The sequence below is a fragment of the Canis lupus genome, chromosome 3, assembly GCF_003254725.2.
Source record: "Canis lupus dingo isolate Sandy chromosome 3, ASM325472v2, whole genome shotgun sequence".
In the NCBI taxonomy this organism is placed as follows: Eukaryota; Metazoa; Chordata; class Mammalia; order Carnivora; family Canidae; genus Canis; species Canis lupus.
The window spans coordinates 1,299,308-1,319,734 of NC_064245.1; the positions used below are offsets into that span (position 1 = coordinate 1,299,308).

General features: G+C 42.9%; 1 protein-coding gene across 1 annotated transcript in view; it reads right to left on the reverse strand.

Moving 5' to 3' along the window:
- Positions 1–20,083, reverse strand: part of CAMK4 (calcium/calmodulin dependent protein kinase IV) — a 279,198-nt gene extending 259,115 nt beyond the window's left edge. The window contains exon 1 of the mRNA XM_035714404.2: positions 19,822–20,083. The gene's annotated coding sequence lies outside the window, so the exon portion shown is untranslated. The remainder of the gene's footprint in view (positions 1–19,821) is intronic.
- Positions 20,084–20,427: the final 344 nt, after the last annotated feature.

Here is a 20,427-nt window from a genome sequence, read left to right on the forward strand (position 1 = left end):
CAGACTTCAGTAAGCTATTCTAAGATTCACTGCCTCCTTGCTTTTGGTATACAAGTGTAAAGGCTCTGACCTAGCACACAGAAACAACAGGAAATCCTCTTATCATGGTTGGGTGGAATCATCCTACATAAATAGTAAGTAATGTAGCTTCTAAGGGATCAACTGACTTTTCTGATCTTGCAGCTTCATCACTACTGATCATGGTTGAACTTTTACCATGGAGATCATGGTGGTTATCCAATTATAATTATGCGAAATGATAGCAATGATGTGTCATGTGGTCCTACTGATTCAACAGTGTCATTAAACTGTCGACTTCTGATCTATTTATCTATAAAAATAGCTATTTCATAGGCTTTCAAATGTAAAAAACTATAAAGTCTCTTACAGATTGAGCAATTTCCCCAAAATCATCCTATTTAGTTGGACAGTGGCAGGGCTGTTACTTGATTCCAGTCTTCACTTACCAATTCCTCTGATGATACCCTTTAGACAGTGTTGATATCTTACCATCAAGCAACATTTTATTGAGATTAGGTAAAGAGATAAGAAAATCTGGAGCTCAGGGTAAGCTTAGAATACAGAGTTCCAAGTCACTTAAGTCCCGTGAGCCACTGACTCCTTACCATAGGATGTGAATTACAAATCTGGATTTATAAGCAGGCTGTGTGTGAAGCATCTAGTTTATAGTAGGTGCTACATAGATGTCCATTACAGTTACAGAAATCAAGGTTCTGTTTTCTATTTTCTTAACAATGTAATGGCCAAGTTTTTACTCAAATATTTTCAGAGTAAAGGATAAGAAGCTTCAAAACTTCTAATTTTTCCTTTCTATTCCCTCCTTTCCAAAATGAACCACACACATCCCTTCCTCTGGAAAAACTTACGAGGCAACTGTATTCGTGTAGAGCCTAAGTGTAGGTGTAGTGGGCTGCTACAGATGTCCTATTCGGCATTCCAGGGGGAAATCCCCAAAACAGACTTTTAAGCAACCTTTCCCCCACATCATCTTCCACATCCTTCTAGGCCTTTCTTTGGTTACTTTGGGGGGAAGCAAAGCATCGCGTGTTGAGATCTCTTGTTAAAACTCCCTCACCTAGGAGAGGTGTTGTGTTTGTCCCTGTGTTTAGCTTACTGCATCAACACATTATCATTTCACTCAGGAAGCTAATCCAATTCTGCTGGAGTCTTGGAGAGAAAAGGAGAGCTGTACACACAAATAATGACAGCGCTCAGCCTCCTGCGTGTGGCTGCCGGTCAGCAATCTTCATGTGTTAGACAGTGTTTCCACCTACTGGCTAAATGTGATACCACAGCCCATCCCTGCATCTGGAGGGGACACTCACAGGGGCAATGGAGAGAAGCCGCCTCTCCGAAGGGAATTGTGATGTACTTTGGAGAAGACCAGTTTTTTCCTGGCCCCAAGTACATAGATTCAACCACCCTCCAAGCAGTCTTGGTCCTTTTCAGTATAGACTAATACTAGCAAATAGTCTGATGCTGGGCCTAAATATGAGAGCAGTGGTAGATCACATTGTGCTTTAATACACAAAAAAGATTTGTAAGGATATTTACAGAGAAAAATTTACAGTATTTCTGTGGATTAAATAAAAACATCAAAGGTTATATATCTAGAATATGTTACGTGAGGAGCATCTCCTGATTTTTTTTTTTTTAACTGACTATGCTCTGGGTATTTTTGCAGCCTGTCTGGAGAGAGTCACTTTCTCCATATCCATTCACCACTTCTTCCTCTCTAACACAATTCCAAGCAAAATTATCCCAAGCTACAAAACTCGATGTTTAGCACTCCACCCCCTCAGTTAGGGGTCTCTCTACGATGTAAGACTCTGCTGGAGAAAAAAAAAAAAAAACTGCTTTCTGATGAACATACAACCTTTCATCCTGCCAGCCAGGTGAGCAGATGTAAAGTAGGCTGGAACAGAAGCCACAAGCTAAAGTAGGGAAACAGATGGAGCCTGAGGCAATGGTGACATCATGGAGCTATTATGTCAGTCCTGAAATCCTTTCTTCTAGAATTTTACAGGAAAAAAGTGGATTTGGGGGGGTGGGGGATCTAACTATGGACTGAATTCCTATGTTGAAGCCCTAATCTCTACTATGAGAGTATTTGGAAATGGAGCTTTTTGGAGATAATTACTATTCACTGAGATTATAAGGGTGGGTCCCTAACCAGATAGGATTAGTGTTACCTTAGAAGAGAAAGCCAGATCTTTCTCCACACATTAAATCAAATATTTAATTGAACTTACAGAGAAAGAGATCTCCCTACCCCTCCAGGTGAAGACAGAGTGAGAAGGCAGCCATCAACAAGCCAGGAAGAGAACTCTTACCAGAAACCTCATCAAGTAGCACCTTAACCTCACACTTGCCAGCCTCCAGAACTGAGGAAAAAATGTCCATTGTTTAACTGACCTAGTCGGTGATATTTTTGTTATGGCAATCTAAGCCTACTCATACAAACACCCATCTGATTAGGCCATTTTATTAAATTTTCTGTTACTTGCATTCTACATTGATGCAAAGTGTAGGACCTAGCAGTGGAATGCTGCACAGAGAAGAAACAAAAATGTGAATTTTCCAAGTAAAGAAGGCAGAGAGACAGACAACTAGGTCTCTCCTATTTCAGTCTGGAAATTTGAAGATTCTTTCTTATGCAGTATGAAACGTGATTTCATGCACAGACTTTGAGTTTACTACTGCAGCTCTAGTATTAGAAGAAAGTGATATGAAAATACAAAATGTGTGGGGATCCCTGGGTGGCTCAGCAGTTTAGCACCTGCCTTCAGCCCAGGGCATGATCCTGGAGTCCCAGGATCAAGTCCTGCATCGGGTTCCCTGCGTGGAGCCTGCTTCTCCCTCTGCCTGTGTCTCTGCCTCTCTTTCTCTCTCTGTGTCTCTCATGAGTGAATAAATAAAATATTTTTTTAAAAAAAGAAAATACAAAATGTGTGCGTTATTGATGATTTTTGCAAAGTCCTACCTGAGAAAAATGAATTCAGATGAGAGTTGATTAGTCTTACAGCTAAGAGAGCAGGTCTCTGCATGCAGACTGCAATCTAAGTTGTCTGTGAAGCCCATAATGGGAGTCTTCCCACTGTAAGAGGAACAAATACTACTTTTCTACCAGAGCTGAAGCAGCAGCCTTACCAGAGGCTGGTATTGGGCTCCCAGTTCTTGTTTCATGTCCTCTGCTGGACAAAGGAGGTAAACCTGCTGGTAAAAAGAGATATAAAAGGTGTTTCTTTACCTCCAAACTTATTATTTCATATTGTTAATAGCAATTAAGTGAAAAGGAGAAGAAGACTCCCTCTGCCATTCTCCCTGCTTGTGTTCTTTTAGTCTCTCTCAGTCAAATTTATAAAATCTTTAAAAGAAAGAAAGAAAAAAAGGGAAGGAGAAAAGAGGAAAGGAGAGGAGAGAAGAGAAGAGAAGAGGAAAGGAGGAAAGGAAAATAAAGGAAAGGATGTATGGAAAATAAAAACCTGTCACTAGGAACCAATATTTCTCAAGCCTTAACACTGTATCTTGTAAGACCTTAGGCAGTGGTTGTTCACAAACAGAAATTAACTGGAAAAGACTAAAAGTCTTACTCAATTTTAGAGGGAACTGTATTTCTCAAGACATATCACACAATGCATGACTGATTTAACTTGGGAACGGCCTGGGAAGGTATTCAATTTATAGGAGAAAGGGTGTACGTGAATGTTACAAAGCCAAAGGAGTAGAAAGTGGTAGATACTTCTAGTTTTCTGCTCAATGATCTTTTATTCCTTACTAACAGCATCAAATTTTGTTCAAGCCAGCATTGTGTCCCAGAGTTGGAAATGCAGTTCCTGATCAATTTCTTCTTTTTACATTAAATTTCAGAAGGCTTAGAACCAACTTTGTGGCGCATCTTGTACAAGGAAGTTTCTGTGGTAGCTTCATATTGTATCTCCACCCAAGATTTTCATGCTTCTTTTTCACCTATTTTCACAAGTACTATTTTGCTGCACTTATTAAACATTAAACAACCTTAAGACATCTCTAAAACAAACCATGCAGAAGCAGCAGCAAGGAGGGTCAAAAGTAACAGAGAGGAAGAGAGAAAACTAGAAAAAGAGAGGGGAGGAGAAAGAAAAAAAGAAATGGGACAGAAAGAAGGGAAGAAGTGAGGAAGGAAGAAAGAAGAGAGAAGGGGTGCATAAAACACACTATTAGGTGACGGGGAACCTTGCAAATCCAACCCTTGACGGGGATGATAAATGCCATTACCATCAGTGACTCACTGTAAGAATTAGCAATGCGGCTTAGAGGGAAAGACTGATAAAACACGGGAGAAACTATAAAAAGTATAAAAAACACGGGAGAAACTATAAAAAGTATAAAAACCTAAAACTCGTTGCCTGAGGATATTTTGAAACATCCTTTCTCAATTCCTGATGTCATGTAGGGAATCACCTTGCTGCAATGGTTGCCTGTAAGTACATCATCAGGCAAGCTATTCTGGGGGCAAATGCCTGGGGCCACAGTGTAGCTCACCAATCGGTCTGATGAGCAGTTACGGTTTTTACTCAGGCAGAGAATAGACAGGGCCAGAATGGGTGTCCCTAATGGGTGGCTGATTTAAGATCTCACAAATACTGTGTGTCTCATAGATAGGTAGTGTATATTAAATACTTAGTGTCTACTTGTTTCCTCCATCACTCTCCATCTGTATCCACACACATATTCTCTACTTGCTTTATTTGTGCCATACATCTCATGGGTTACCAATTTACTTATCTCTTAACAGAGCTAAGTGTGTTCTGTCCGTTTGTTTTTTATCTCACGCTCTCTGGCAAAATTTAGTATCCTGAAATAAAGAGGAAAATTCACATTACACCTGGCATCTTTCACTTTCACAATGCTCCTTTCGAAATAGTCTTATATAAGAACAAGGGAAATGTTAAGCTTTGAATTCAGCTTAATGCATCTCAGTAAAATAAGTATATAAAACTATTTTAACCCAAGCCAAGCACACAAGCTACATATCAATATCTATCTATACCTTAAGTTGGCTTTTCCGACATATTTCACCATGCAATCATTCCCTTACTGTAAAAGTACATCACTGAATTTCTTTAAGAATTTCCTTGTAAGTCTATACCAATTTTATACATAACATACTAGTCCAACTTTTCCAACTGAATATTCTATGAAAGTACAAAAAGATATTGGACAAAATATCATATTATTGAACTATTACAATGTAGTAAATTGCAAAGCTATTTAGGACTTCCTTTACTGTTTTGAATCATAATACAATTTCTGATTATATTCTTGCTATCAATTCCTGATACTATAACCAGAAACAGTCAAAGAGCCAAGCTATTTCATCTTTAAATAGATACCAGGCTATTACTGTTCCCTCAGAATCTTTTTCCTAAAAATAATTGTGATTCTCTGAGTACTAGGAATAGGCAGTTGACAGAACAAGTTCCATTACAAAATGGCATAAAATGGTTTTGTGTCCCAGTTCCACCTATCTTTAGTCAAAGTGACTAGATACATTTTTAGATGAAGAGCTCCATGGCTTCCAGCCATGGCTAAGAGATAGACAAATGCTCTGTTCTATGTTGATGGCATAGAAACGCAGTGTAGTTTCAAGAAGAAACAGAACAATTTTTGTTAGAAGAGTTAAATATTAATGATTGACAATAAAACCATAATCTATATCACATGCTTCTTACTATTCATGTGGGCCATAAAAGCAGAACCTAACACCTACATAAACACACACGATGGTCCAGGCAGTAGCTTCATAAAACAGGTCAATCAATTTAACAATCTGAAGGCACATTTTGCGACTTACTCATCTAAAAGGTAAAGATTTCTGTCAAAAATCAACCACTATACAGATGCTGTCTTAGTCAATTCTATAAAAGAATACCACAGCTGGGTGACTTAAACAACAGATACTCATTTCTCATCGTTCTGGAGGTGGGGAAGTCCAAGATCAAGGCTACAGCAGATCTGGTATTTGGTGAAGGACCTCTTCTTTTGCAAATGGTTGTTTTCTTTTATCCTCGAAGAGCAGAGAGCAGAGAAAGGGGGAAGCAAGCTCTCCTGTCTTTCTAAGAAGGGATCCATTCTTCAGACCTAATTGTCTCCCAAAGACTCCACTTCCTAATACTATCACACTGGGGGGCAGGGGAGGTGTCAGGATTTTAATGCATGAATTCAGGGAAACACAAAAACATTCAGTCTATAACAAATGCTGTAGAATATGAACAAGTTTTAGTAATGTGTTTGTGGAAGGAAAGGTGCCCAGTTAGTGACAACTGCCTTCAGTGGGCCACATTCCAGGCCAGAGTGTTTTCTCCTATTTTTTATTTATAGAAAGAATACCTGGGATCCCTGGGTGGCGCAGCGGTTTGGCGCCTGCCTTTGGCCCAGGGCGCGATTCTGGAGACCCGGGATCGAATCCCACGTCGGGCTCCCGGTGCATGGAGCCTGCTTCTCCCTCTGCCTATGTCTCTCTCTCTCTCTCTCTCTCTGTGACTATCATAAATAAATAAAAAAAAAAAATTAAAAAAAAAAAGATTTAAAAAAAAAAAAAAGAATACCTGTCTTTTAGGATTTGTGGTATCTTTTTTTTTTAAGATTTTATTTATTTATTAATGATAGAGAGAGAGAGAGAGAGAGAGAGAGAGGCAGAGACACAGGCAGAGGGAGAAGCAGGCTCCATGCCGGGAGCCCGACATGGGACTCGATCCCGGGACTCCAGGATCATGCCCTGGGCCAAAGGCAGGCGCCGAACCGCTGAGCCACCCAGGGATCCCCGGATTTGTGGTATCTTGATAAAGAATAACTGTTAAAGAAGAAAAAGTGTCCAGACTTGGAAATAAGGCAATAAGATTACTTCATCTCTTTTTAAAGTCATACTAAGTCATTGTCTAAAGAAGCTACACTGTCAACAATGGTCATCTGATGACATAAGGGAAAATATTTTGACTTTTGATTAAGGCCTCAATTCTGTAAAATTGTTGACTTTAATAAGATAGATAAGTAGTAACTTTTTTTGTCCAGTAGAGATGAAAGTAATTTCTTTAAGAAGAAAAAAAAAGATACCCCAGAGTTTGAAGTTAAGTGCTCTGTAAAACATTAACTAGTTTTATATCTAACTTAGGAATTGATTTTAGCAGTCTTTCTTTTACTTTCTTTCAATCTCTTATATTCTCTTTGAACCAGCTTTACCTTCCTGATAATTCCATTATTAATGAGTGAATAACATATCTCTTATATGTGCTCATCACATATTTTTATGAGCTATACTTTCAATGTTTTAAAATTATACTTTATCATACTCCACTTTCCCACCCTAATGCAAGTTAAATTAGGAAAAAGATAACATTTTAGGAAAGATAGTCGTATACCTCAAGATAATATATTCAATATACCTACTTTCTTCACAGGAAAAATTGACTGGAGAATATGGCATTAGAACTGGAACCAAACGGTCCTGCCAATATTTTTCCCTTGAATTAAACTCACTTGCTGGGCAGCCCGGGTGGCTCAGTGGTTGGACGCCGCCTTCAGCCCAGGGCCTGATCCTAGAGACTTGGGATCGAGTCCCACGTCAGGACTCCCTGCGTGGAGCCTGCTTCTCCCTCTGCCTGTGTCTCTGCCTCTCTCTTTCTCTGTCTCTCTGTCTCTCATGAATGAATAAGTGAAATCTTTAAAAAAAAAAAAAAACTCACTTGCTCACCAATTCCTAGCAGAACAGACAGCTTCAGCCCTTCCACTACCTCCACTCTCCAGAGGCAGGCTGCACTAAGCTTTGCAAAATTCTTTCTCCCTGGACAGGAGTTAGTGAGTTGGAGGAGAAAGGCCAGGAATGAAGATTAAGTGTCAGGTCACTGCTGCCACAGTTCAGCAGATCTGATCATCCTACTCCCAGGTATACATGGAGTCACCTTCCAGTCTGAAGAAAAGCACAAGCTTGGTTTTTGCCATAATAGATGTAATGATTGTTACCTATACATTTAGTATCTTCAACAAATACCAAACAATAACATGGAATCCATTTATACCGGGCCCTCACAAGAGGCCTCAATCAATTTATATAATGTCAAAAGAAGTACATTTTATTCAACAGTAACCTCTGTTAAAACTCAGAGACGATACTCAAACATGTCAAATGAATAAATGACTGAATGAACACAAGAATTAAGCATAGGATATACTTCCAGCATTATTAGAGAAAGGAAGCTGAATTTTTTGAACAAGCAAAGCAGAGAGTTTAATCAGAGTCTCGCACGTCTCTGTACCAGGGTAGCTAATGAAGTCGTTTCTTGAAAGAATGGTGTCTCTATCAGTTTAGGATTAAAAATAACATCTGGAGGATACGGATTTGGCTCTTCCTTTTGCTTCTGAATTTCACCCAAATTATACCAAATCAATCAGAACAAATATCACTTAAGGTCCTTTAATAAAGGAGATGCCACATGTTCCCTTGGAAAAGAATTCCAGGTCCCTCAAACCTTACAGCTGAAATTTTGGGGGAGTCTATTTGAAATCCCCTTTGCTCCAAAAACAAATCCAGTCCTACTTTCTGTTCAATAAAGAAATAAATTTTAGTTAAGGAAGCTTCCTCTTTGCAAAATATATATTCTCCTTTCATAATTTTACATGAAGTCTACTCCAATTAGAGAATCTGAATCTCTGATGTACCTGGGTGGCCCAGTTAAGCATCTGCCTTCAGCTCAGGTCATGATCCCAGGGTCCTGGTATGGAGGCCCGGGTCTTCAGGCTCCCTGCTCAGCAGAGGGTCAGCTTCACCCTCTGCCCCTCCCCCTGCTCATGCTTTCTCAAATAAATAGAATCTTAAAAAAAAAATCTGAATCTAAAAAAAAAAAAAAAGAAAGAAAAGGAAATTTAAACAATCCAAAACTTAGAAACAACCAAAATGTCTATAAACAAAGAAATAAATTATAGTAAATTCATATAAAGGAAGACTAAATAGCAATAAAAAATTGTGTGATATATACAAAAACATGGATGAACCTCAAGACACTATGTTGAGTGAAAGAAGCCGGACACAAATTAAACAATGTATGGTTCCATATATATGAAATCCAAGAACAGGCAACACTACTCTGCGGTTACAAAAATCAAAACAGCAGTTGTTTCTGAGATCTGTGTGTGGAAGAAAGGGGAACTGACTGGCAAGGGACAAGAGGGAGCATTCTGGGGGATAGAACTGTTTTATTTATTTTTTTTAAGATTTTATTCTTTTATTTGATAGAGAACACAAAGCGGGGCAGTGGCAGACAGAGAGGGAGAAGCATCTATCCGAGGACCATCATGACCTGAGCTGAAGGCAGACAGCCGACTGAGCCACCCAGGCACCTCTTACATCTTGTTTTAATAGATTCATGATGTACACCTGAACTGAGCATTTAATATCTGTACATTTACATATATGCAAATTAAATTCCAAGAAGAAAACTTAGTAGAGAAAGGGCCATCAGATATTACCAACAGCCTTGCTAGCACTTTCCATCAATCAAGGACCCTGAAGTTTCAATTGACTTCTTGAAATCTGAGATTATAGCTAAATAATCAGTTTCTGGCTGGCTACAGTTTTTCTCCTCTGGAAGTAGTGAGGTTCACCAGTAGAGTAGGTGAGTCAGGAAGTCAGTTTCCAAATAATTCCATACTCCTAAGTATGCTGGGCTCTGAAGAAAATCAAAACCAGTGATTAATGAGATGTGCCCTTGATTAATTAGCCAGGTTGTTTTTCAGATCTACTTCCCAAACTGGTCTGGAGGGCAATTGGATATGAACTTTTCACAGCTATTCCTATCAAGGTACCAGATCAGTGAGAAGATTCTCCAGTTGATAAGAAAATTAATAGGTTACTTTTTTTTTATTTGGGCAAGTACAGATCAATTCCCAAGGTGGAGAAAAGGAGCTTTCTAGTAACTAATTAATCCCAGCCAGGACACCCCAGAATTTATGGGATGTACAAAAATATTCCTGTTTAATATTAATGACACTGTGCCAGTTTCCTTAAGTAGAATAGGCTTTGGAGACAAAGACTGTCTACCACCAACTAAAGAGTGATCTTTGCCAAACTTCCTCAAATGACTTCACTTCTCAGAGGTAAAGGGAAAATTAAGTACAATGATTTGAGATCATCAAGGGATGTTAATAAGTATAAATCCTGGATGACACTCTCTTTCTCAGAAATCTGCATACCAGACACGTATGTGGAAAAATGGCTTTCATATACTTTTGAAGAAAACACTGACACATAAATGAGTCTTCAGTAAGTGATCCCACAATTCCATCAGGCTACTTGCTTCTGTGCTATCATAATTACTACAGAAAATGTCAAAATATTTGTAAGCATTAGGAAAGAGAGCCAATCATTTGGATGATTCTTAATTACTTAGCGTTTTTTTTCTCCCCTTTTAACTTTAGAACGTTATGACTCTTGATTGAATATGGCCCTTCTGAAGCACAGAAGGGGAGAAGGGGAGGGTTGGAACTGCTTACCCAGTGTGTCCCTGGTGCTACAGCAAGGGCAGAGAAATATGTAAGGGGACTGTCAGAGGAGAAAATGGGACATGGTAGCAGATTTGAGACACTTTTAAAATGATAGATTCCGGGCAGCCCGGGTGGCTCAGCAGTTTAGCGCCGCCTTCGGCCCAGGGCATGATCCTGGAGTCCTGGGATCGAGTCCCACATTGGGCTCCCTGCATGGAGCCTGCTTCTCCCTCTACCTGTGTGTCTGTCTGCCTGCCTCTGTGTGTGTGTGTGTGTGTGTGTGTGTGTGTGTCTCATGAATTAGTAAATCAACTCAAATCAAATCAAATGATAAATTCCTAGACTGAATTAACTACTAGCTCCTGTCTGAGATTTTATACACAGAAGAGCTTGAGGTCTCTGAACATGATGAGCCTCCACTCTGGTATCAATCAAAGCCACGAACATTATGTATACATCACTCTGGATGAATTAAATAGCTAAAGAAATGCTCAGGGGCTACTGCATCTACACCCAGACAGGAATTCCCTTGGGCTTAATCTATCTTGGCTAATTAGTATGCTAAGCATTTTACCCAGACAACATATATCAATTTTAATTAGTTTCACCACTCAAGAGCAATGATTCTTAGAATGGATAAAGATGGAAATAGGGTGCTTGGGTGGCTCATTTGGTTAAGTGTCTGCCTTCAGCTCAGGTCATGATTCTAGAATCCTGGGATCGAGTCCTGCTCGACAGGGAGCCTGCTTCCCTCTCCCTCTGCCTGTCAATCCCCCTGCTTGTGCTCTCTCAGTCATATAAATAAGTAAAATCTTTAAGAAAATAAAGATAAAAAAAAAAGAAAAGAAAGATAGAAGTATTTGTGTCTCATGTGAGTGTCACTTAAAAGCATCCATGGCAGAGGCAGCTTTCAATAATTAGATGGACAAGAAGATACATTCTGTGGATGTCAATCCGACTCCTGCCTCCATCACACGGGTGTTTCTTTAAAGCGCCCCGTGTACAAAGGGATCATGGTAGCATGAAGAGAGGCAGTATATAGGCTTAAAAAATACACAGGCCGATCTGTGTACTGTTACTGCTGAGTGCTCTGCTTGCACACAAGAAGACTCCTGCTGGGTGCCTGTATGCCAGCACTTCCTGGGAGAACAGCAGACACCTGGGGACAGAGGGATTACACCCGACCTCTTCCATCATAGAGGACACAGCATTTTGTCCTCCACAGGGTAGACTGATATTCTGAATATGCACTTGTGCTCCCTGCCTTTAAAATCTCTGCCAGCACCGCCCGTATGGACCTATGGATGTCATATTCACCACCATGGTATTGCCAGAATACGATTTTGGATCAAGAAACTCATGTCATGGTGATCAAGGTGCATTAATGGGCTCATGCTTATGGAATTCACTGGTCTTACATGACCCTGAAACTACAGGGAGAAAAGGGACTTGATAGACCGACAGAGCAGCTTACTGAAGTCTCAGTTATGATGCCAGCTGAGAAACAATATCCTGAAAGGATAGGTAATACCTTATAGAAGACAGTATATGTCTTGATTCAAACCCAACACATGGTGCTGTTTCTCCCATAGCTAGAATGTTTGAATCTGAAAACTAAGTGGTAGAGCAGGTGTGACTAATCTAGGACATTTAATAACCTTCTCAGCATTCCTGCTTCCCTTCCCCTCTGGTGTGAGCTGTTCTTGGTTCCTAATGGAGAAATAGTATCTTTGTCAGAGAACAAATCAAAGGTTCCATGACTTGGGAGTGGAGATTCCACTTATCTTTTGGGCTCCTTGCACCACTGAACAAATAGACAAAGGGAGAAAAAGAAGATGCTCTACTGTCTAGGTGACTTCTCCTGATGACCACGGGGAAAGTGTTGCTATTTCCCTGGGGGTAGGAAGGCTGGCATTCTCTCCAGTGTCCTGTCAGTCTTCAGTGATAAGAGGTTGCTGAAGGGAGGCTGCAAAGCTAGTGTGGGAAGAAGACACTCCCCCTCTTTTTTATTTTAGATTTTTATTTGAGAGAGAGCACAAGCAGAGGGGGAGGGGCAAAAGGAGAGGGAGAGGGAGAAGCAGGCTCCCTGTGGAGCAGGGCATCCGATGATGTGGGGCTCCATCCCAGGACCCGGAGATCATGACCTGAGCCGAAGGCAGACACTTCACCCAATGAGCCACCCAGGCGTCCTAAGACATTCCTTTCTTGTTTGCTTCCTGTTCCAGCCAGCGGTCCCCCAGCTGCACTTCTTTAATCCAGACCAGTAATTCATTCCATAGGCAATGGTTGGTTCTTGTTTGCATATCTTCTAGACTAGGACCTCATAGCATTCACTCAGAGGCACCAGCACCAGTTGGCCAATGCTACCAATGGCTGATCTGAGAGGCGGTTCCATCTCAGCGTGGCACCTCCTCCAAGTTCCTAAGGCACAGGTACCAGCCAGGCAGCACCACTATCCTCAAGGTTCTGAATTCCAGACTCATGCGGCAATAGCAGCATTTGGCCAGGAAGCCTGCCTCTCTTCTCTGCTTCCTGGGATAGTGTATTTTTTATTACTTTTACTTTCATAATTTCTCCTTGGCTTATATTAATATTGATCTAAGAGTTTGGTACGGAGGCCATAGCCCATCGGGAGAAAGGAGGAAGATGAGGTAAAAGAGAGGCCACTGCTTCTAGAGCGAGCCTAAGACTCTGGCAGGCCTAATGAAAGCTCTGGGATCCTTGCAGCTTTGCAATGGCAGGTCTGATTTGGTCTGCTTTGGGAATTCACTTTCCTCTCTCTGACATTCAACTCAATTACCTGGAGGAGACACTCACTGAGGAGGTACCCAAGCCATCTTGCCCATCAGTACTGGGGATTTACAGATGAGTAAGAGCCCAGCTCTGTCTGTCCCCCCAGTGACCTGGCAGGGACACACTTCTCCCATGCGAGACTGCAGGAGACAGGACATGTTCAAGAAACCAACTATGCAGTGTTTTTCAATGTCTGTCACACACTGGCAAAGTGCCAATATACATGCAGCACACTCATGTCACGTATAGTGACAGGTCCACTTAAAGTTGGAGGAGATGTGCTTAGGGGCATTCCAGATCCCAGCACATACTCAGAGACCATTTGCTGAATTACCAGTGGGTCTTGGCACACAGAAGTTGAAAACCTATGCATTATTTTACATGAAAGCACACACATATACTATGAAGTGTAAAAAATGCAATTTCCAAAAAGCTAGGCCAAATTTTTTCAGACATATGACCCCCAGGATACAGATTTATTCTTAACCCTGGGGATACTTCAGCAGGACACCATCTAAGAACGAGAGTCAAACAAACCCCCTCAGACATATATATAGCACACGGGGTGCCCACGAGATATGCACTCCCACGTGGATGATGAAAAAGGCTCTGTGGTGGATGTGGCATTTTCCAAGAATCCTGGGGAGCAGTGCATTTTTTTTAATTTATTTTTTATTTTTTATTTTTATTTATGATAGGCACACAGTGAGAGAGAGAGAGAGAGAGAGAGGCAGAGACACAGGCAGAGGGAGAAGCAGGCTCCATGCACCGGGAGCCCGACGTGGGACTCGATCCCGGGTCTCCAGGATCGTGCCCTGGGCCAAAGGCAGGCGCTAAACCGCTGCGCCACCCAGGGATCCCCATTTTTTAAACCCTCACTTCAAAGCTGCAAAGACTCTGGAGCTTCCATCAGGCCTGCTGTCAGGTGAGGCTCATTCCAGAAGCAAAATCTTCTCCTTTCATACTTGGAAACTGGCAGAGAGGACATTGTGAACACAAGCCAAAGCATGGGCATGGGAAAGCCACAGGAAGAGCTGGAAATTTCCAGCAAGCAGTGCAAGTGTCTGTAGATCAGCACGTGTTGAGGAGAGGAACTGGCTGAGCGCGGCTGGACTGTAGAAGGCAGAGGACAGGCCAGGATTGTGCTGAACTCTGGACGCGAGTGGCAAACGGGGCAACCATGGCGCTGGGAAGTGGACCACACAGAGTCAGGGAATACAGATACATGCACACCCAAGGGGCAGGGCTGTGCAGCCGGAGCAGTGAGGAGGGGGACCCCTCTGTATGCAGTCTCTTGACCCATGGTCTCTTCCTCTCCCTGCTTTCCCGATATCCCTTCACTTCGTCACCTCAGAGGCACCTTGTAGAATAAACGGTCAGGGAGGCTAGTCAGGACATCAGGTTTGCAGTGGCCACCACCACTCATTCCTGCGGAGCACAAACCCTTGGCTGGGGAGCAGACTGAAGCCTTAAACTTGAGAAAAGTGTGGAGTACAGACCTTTTACAGGACTCTAACTAGCAATTCAGTTTTCCACAATTACTTTGTCACTGAAAAGGTGCCAAATGATAGTTTTTAAGGAGGCAGTTTGGCGGTTATTGTTTTTTAAGGAGGAAGAAGGAAGACTTGTATTTTTAAGTTGCTGTAGTTTAATAAAAAAAAAAAGTACAAAGTACTCTACGTTGTTATTTACATTTGATTTCTTCAGGATTCATTTAAAAATGCAGCATTGTTGCTAGAAAGTGATGCCACATGCTTTCTCTCCTTAAAACATAGCATTTCCTGGTCTGTCATTTCTTTAATGGAAATTAAAATTTATAGATATGTCTTTATTTTTAAAGGTAAAACTTTTTTCTAAATGTAGTATGTTTTCACATAGATGATCAACTTGAGATATTATTTTATTATTTTTTTTAAGATTTTATTTATTCCTGAGACACAGAGAGGCAGACACAGGCAGAGGGAGAAGCAGGCTCCTCACAGGGAGCCCGATGAGGGACTTGATCCCAGGACCCCGGCATCACACTCTTGAGCCGAAAGCAGACGCTCAACCACAGAGCCACCCAGGTGTACTGTGAGATAGCTTTTAATTCGATATAAACTCCTTGAAAATATTCTAAGCCTTCCCTAACACCTTTTTTCTAACATTAGATCATTTAATATTTTTAGATGAGAAAGAGAGATGTACCTAACTGTGCGTACCATCACTTGACTGAAACACCCTTTGAATCTTGAACTTTCACAGGGTGTTGCTATTGACAGATGAGGTGCTGAAAAGAGGGACTCCTCAGCACTTTGCCCACACACCCGGACTAGATCTGAGTGACTTTACTTTCCTGTGCTGAATGAGCATGGGACTCCAGGGATCAGCAGAGGGCACTCTGACCCCGCCATGGTTGTGGCGATGCTATCCTGGGTATCATGGCACATGTTCAAACTCATCAAGCTATATATACTACATGTGTGCAATTATACATTGACAAAGCTTTAAAAAAGAAACTCCAGGGATCCCTGGGTGGCGCAGCGGTTTGGCGCCTGCCTTTGGCCCAGGGCACGATCCTGGAGACCCGGGATCGAATCCCACATCAGGTTCCCGGTGCATGGAGCCTGCTTCTCCCTCTGCCTGTGTCTCTGCGCCTCTCTCTCTCTCTGTGACTATCATAAATAAATAAAAATTAAAAATAAAATAAAATTAAAAAAAAAAGAAAAAAGAAACTCCAGGGGATCCCTGGGTGGCTCAGCGGCTTCGCGCGTCGGGCTCCTGGCGTGGATCCTGGCTTCTCCCTCTGCCTGTGTCTCTGCCTCTCTATGTTTATCATAAATAAAAACAAACCTTAAAAAAAAATTTTAAAAAGAAACTCCAATTATCCAAGAAGCTACTATTTTCATACTGACTTAATCAGTTGAGTAAGGACCTGAGGGGAATAGGGCAACTGAGAGCAATGAAATCATGTGACACCAGCACTTAAACTGGAGAAAGCCTATAATTTAGGAGGCTACTAAAAAGAAGGTTATAGGAGCAGCTGAGTGGTTCAGTCGATAAAGCATCTGACTTCTGATCTCAGGGTCATGAGTTCAAGCGCAGCATTGGGCTCCATGCTTGGCATGGAGCGTAGTTTCTAAAAAGAGCAAATTTATATAAAACAGCAAGGTCACATTCATACAAGAGACTTTGTCATAAATGTCATCTATAGCTTTAAATCTTCCCTTCTAGATTCTTTTCTAAGAGCTGTACTGCTACCAACTCAAGAAGTATTGTGTTTACCACTCATAGCTACTCAGAGATGGTGAGACAGGCTCACAAGGCAGAAAAAAACTGGACTATTTGGACAATTTTAATTCCTCAGCATCTATGCACTTTCATATCATACTAAAATATCTGACCAACTGCTAAATTATACACAAAACAAATATATTTTGTTTAAATAATATTTAACCAATAACTCAGTAAAAATAATCTCCAGTAAACGATGAATAGTGTAAGAGGTTTTTGTTTTTGTTTTTTTTGGTATTATGAACCAAAAGACAGTGTCCACTGCCACTGTAACAGCAATGCCTGCCATTTCTTTCCTTCTAACAGCATCCCAGCTTCATGTTTAGATTGTGTCCATTGCTCTTTCCCTAGCCCTAGGGGCTACACCATGTTTGATCTAAGTTAATCATTCCTCTTTATCAGTGACTTGCCAAATGGTAGCAATGTGAGCCAGGTCTGCCCAGGGATACTTGGCTGGTAGTTGGGGGTTTTTCCAGTTAAAAGAACAAAGTTCATATGGAGAAATAATTTTCTCTTTCCATTTTTTTCCTTCTTGGAAAGGTCTGATGAGGTGTGATGTCTACAGCTGTTGGTAACCATCCTGACCACAAAATAAGATATGAGGAACTAACTTTAATATCTTTTACAAAATCTCATAAAAATGAAAAAGGAAACTAGAAGAAAACCCTATGTCCTTTACAATATTACTGAAAAACTGAACCAATGTGAAAAACTGCCTACCTCTAGACTTCTTAATGTATTAAAAAAAAAAAATAAGGCTCCTCCATCTGTTAAGACCATGGTTATTGGGGTTTTCTGTTACTTAATCCTGATATCATTTTTTAACTGATAGAGAACTGTTTCTCCTATGGGGAGGGTATATATGCTTTTATTTGTATGAAGGTTAATATTGTATTATTGTTGATATTTAACGTATAGACTAATGGTATGTGTTGGACAGCCAAGCGGAAGATTATGGGAAGACCTACTTTTTGATACCAAATACCTTGTGAACACTCTATGTTTGGAGAATTTCCCACTTAAAATTCCTGCATCCCCAACATAGAACTCAGAACCTCACTCTCTTGGCTTCCTTTGTGACTTGGGTATAGGAGTGATCCTTAGCCTGTTCCCAACTGGATGTACCCTCAGGACAATATGAATTATAAGCCGTTGGTATGGAGGAGGCACTGTGTGTAATCTGTTCCAGGGAGGTAGTGGCCAAGACGACCAGCCTTCAGAGGTACCAGGGATACCCAGCAACCCGGGGCCAGTGCTGCCATACAAGTGCCTTGAGATGATCCAGACACTGTTCTCAGCCACAAAGAAAAATTTTGGAAAGATTACTAATGTTCTCTAATAAATCTGCATACAGCTGAAAATAGCTAAAACTGATTCTAAACACCCAGACTGATGGATCTCATATTAACAACTTAAACATTCTTGATTTATCATTTGTCCTAGCCCAAAGTCAGCCATCTATCTAGTACTAACTGAACTCAACAAACCACTGATCCCAATGGATCTGCAAGTGAATTGGATCGCAAAACCAGAGAGCTGCCCTGGCCCCACTAGCCCTCTCAGGGTCTGAGAGTAACACTGATTCATATTCTGTATCTCAGAACATCGGGGTTTAAGGCATTCTCATAGATGGGCATTAGGTATCGCGTAGCTTATATTACATATATATTAGCACATCTTGGTCAAGTTGTATGTTTCATTCACCAATCATTTAGGGCAGTAATTTTCAATATTTTTGGTCTCAGCATCCCTTCAGTCTTAAAAGTTACTAAGGACTTCACCAAGCTTTGGTTATACAGATTATATCTACTGATATTTCCTATATTTGAAATACTGAGATCATGAGATCACAGAGAGTCAAAAAACTCATGAAACGTTTTCATAATACTTTACTCTCTTATGAAACTTTTTCATAATACTTTTACTGATCCTCTGAAAGAATTTCGAGAACCCCCAGGGAACACTGGCTCACTGTACAAAAACCACGGAATTAGGTATTTATTGAACATCTGTTGTTTGCCCTACATCGAAACGGCCTCTAGCAAATGTGCAGCTCATGCGAAGGAGAGGCGTGAGAATGTGGCTGCCATGCTGGCAGTAGTGGAGGAAACCAGCCACTGTGAAGAGGAGAAAAAAAAAATAGAGATACTTTCGTGTCTGATCTAAATTTATCTCAAGTGCCTCCAGGCAGTGCTATTTGTCTAGGGATTTTGCATATAATAACTTTTTTTAAAAAAAAGATACTTTGGTTTAAAAAAAAAGTCAACATTTTTCTTACAGATTAGTCATTTTTTAAAGACGAAATTGGTTTCCAGTGATACAAAGGTGTGGTGTATCTGTTAGGTGACTGTCATTTCCCAGCAGGAAGGGAAATGGTAATTTCCTGCTTTGCACTCTGGTAAAGGGTAAGGAGATAAGCTAATTGGGATTAAGTCTCCCTTTGACATTTAACTCCTCTGCAATCAAGCGGATTATTTCTGTTTATCGCTGAAGGAAAGTGAAACTCTCCACCTCAATATTCCTCCCGCTTCTTGGGAAACCCCGCCATGCAGGTGAGGATCGCTTCTGCCAAGAGCTGCCCTTCCCACCGCCTCCTGGAGGAGCTCCAGGCTCGGTCCGGCTCCCGGTGACTCAGGGTGCGTCGTCGTCGTCCCCGTCGTCGTCTCGTCGTTGTCTGGTCGTCGGGGCGCCTTCTAAGCTGCAGCTCGCGTCCGCCAGGCGAGGAGACAGAAGGCGAGGGGGCGAGGAGGGGGCCTGGGCACCACGCGCTCCATCGAAACGCCGAGGACGGCGCCGGGCGCCCGGGGGGCCGAGACTGCGTGCAGGGGCCGCCCTGGTTCAGGCCGGGGTACCTGCGGGTCTGCGCAGGGGTCGCCTTCCAGAAGGAGCAGCGCCGCCGGAGCCGCGGGATGTACGCACGTGCCAGGATGCGAGCGCGGGCGGGCGGACGGGCGGACGGACGGGTGTGTGCACGTTTCATGAGAAAAATTACATAAAAACTTAAAACCGCCGGAGAATTCTGAAACGGAAATATTAGAAAGCCCAGAGTCTGCGGTTCACGTCATTTCCTGTTTTGTCTGATTTTCCCTGAATCCCGCGATGGAGACTGCGGGGCCTCGGGCTCGCGCCGCGACAGGTAAGGACGAGCACGTGGTCAGCCGCCCGCTTTCCCGCCCTCCCCCCCCCCCGCCCGCCCGCCTCTCGTCCCGCACCCACCTTTCCCCCGGGCCCGCGGCAGCCGCCGTCTTCTCCGCAACCTTCCGGGCCCGCCCGGCTCCCGGCCTCCCGCCGCTTCCACACGCCCGCGGGCCGCGCCTCCATCACCCGAGAGCAAGGGTGCTCGGCCCCGGGGACTCCGCCCGGGGACTCCGGCGGCAGCCACGCGAGGCCTTCCGCGACCGCACGTCGTCTCTTCGGACGCTTGGCTCCTGCTCAGGACTCCCCGGGCAGAACGACAGCGGCCGCCAGAGCACGCACGCGGCCCCGACCCGCCGCACCCGGGCCTCGCGCCGCCGACGGCACGCCGACGCTCCCAGGCCGCCCGACAGCGCCTGTCCGCACGCCTCACGCACGTCCCTCACGCATGTGCGCACGCATGCGCCCTCGCCCTCACGCGCGTCAGTCACGCACGCGCTACCCCGCGCCCCCACGCACGCCCCTCACGCATGCGTGCACGCACGCACCCTCGCCCTCACGCGCGTCAGTCACACACACGTCCTCACACGGGGCTGCCACATACGCGCCCTCGCACGCGCCCCCACGCACGCCCGTCATGCACGCGGCCCACCACGCCGGCCTGGGCCTGAGCAGGGCAAGGTGACG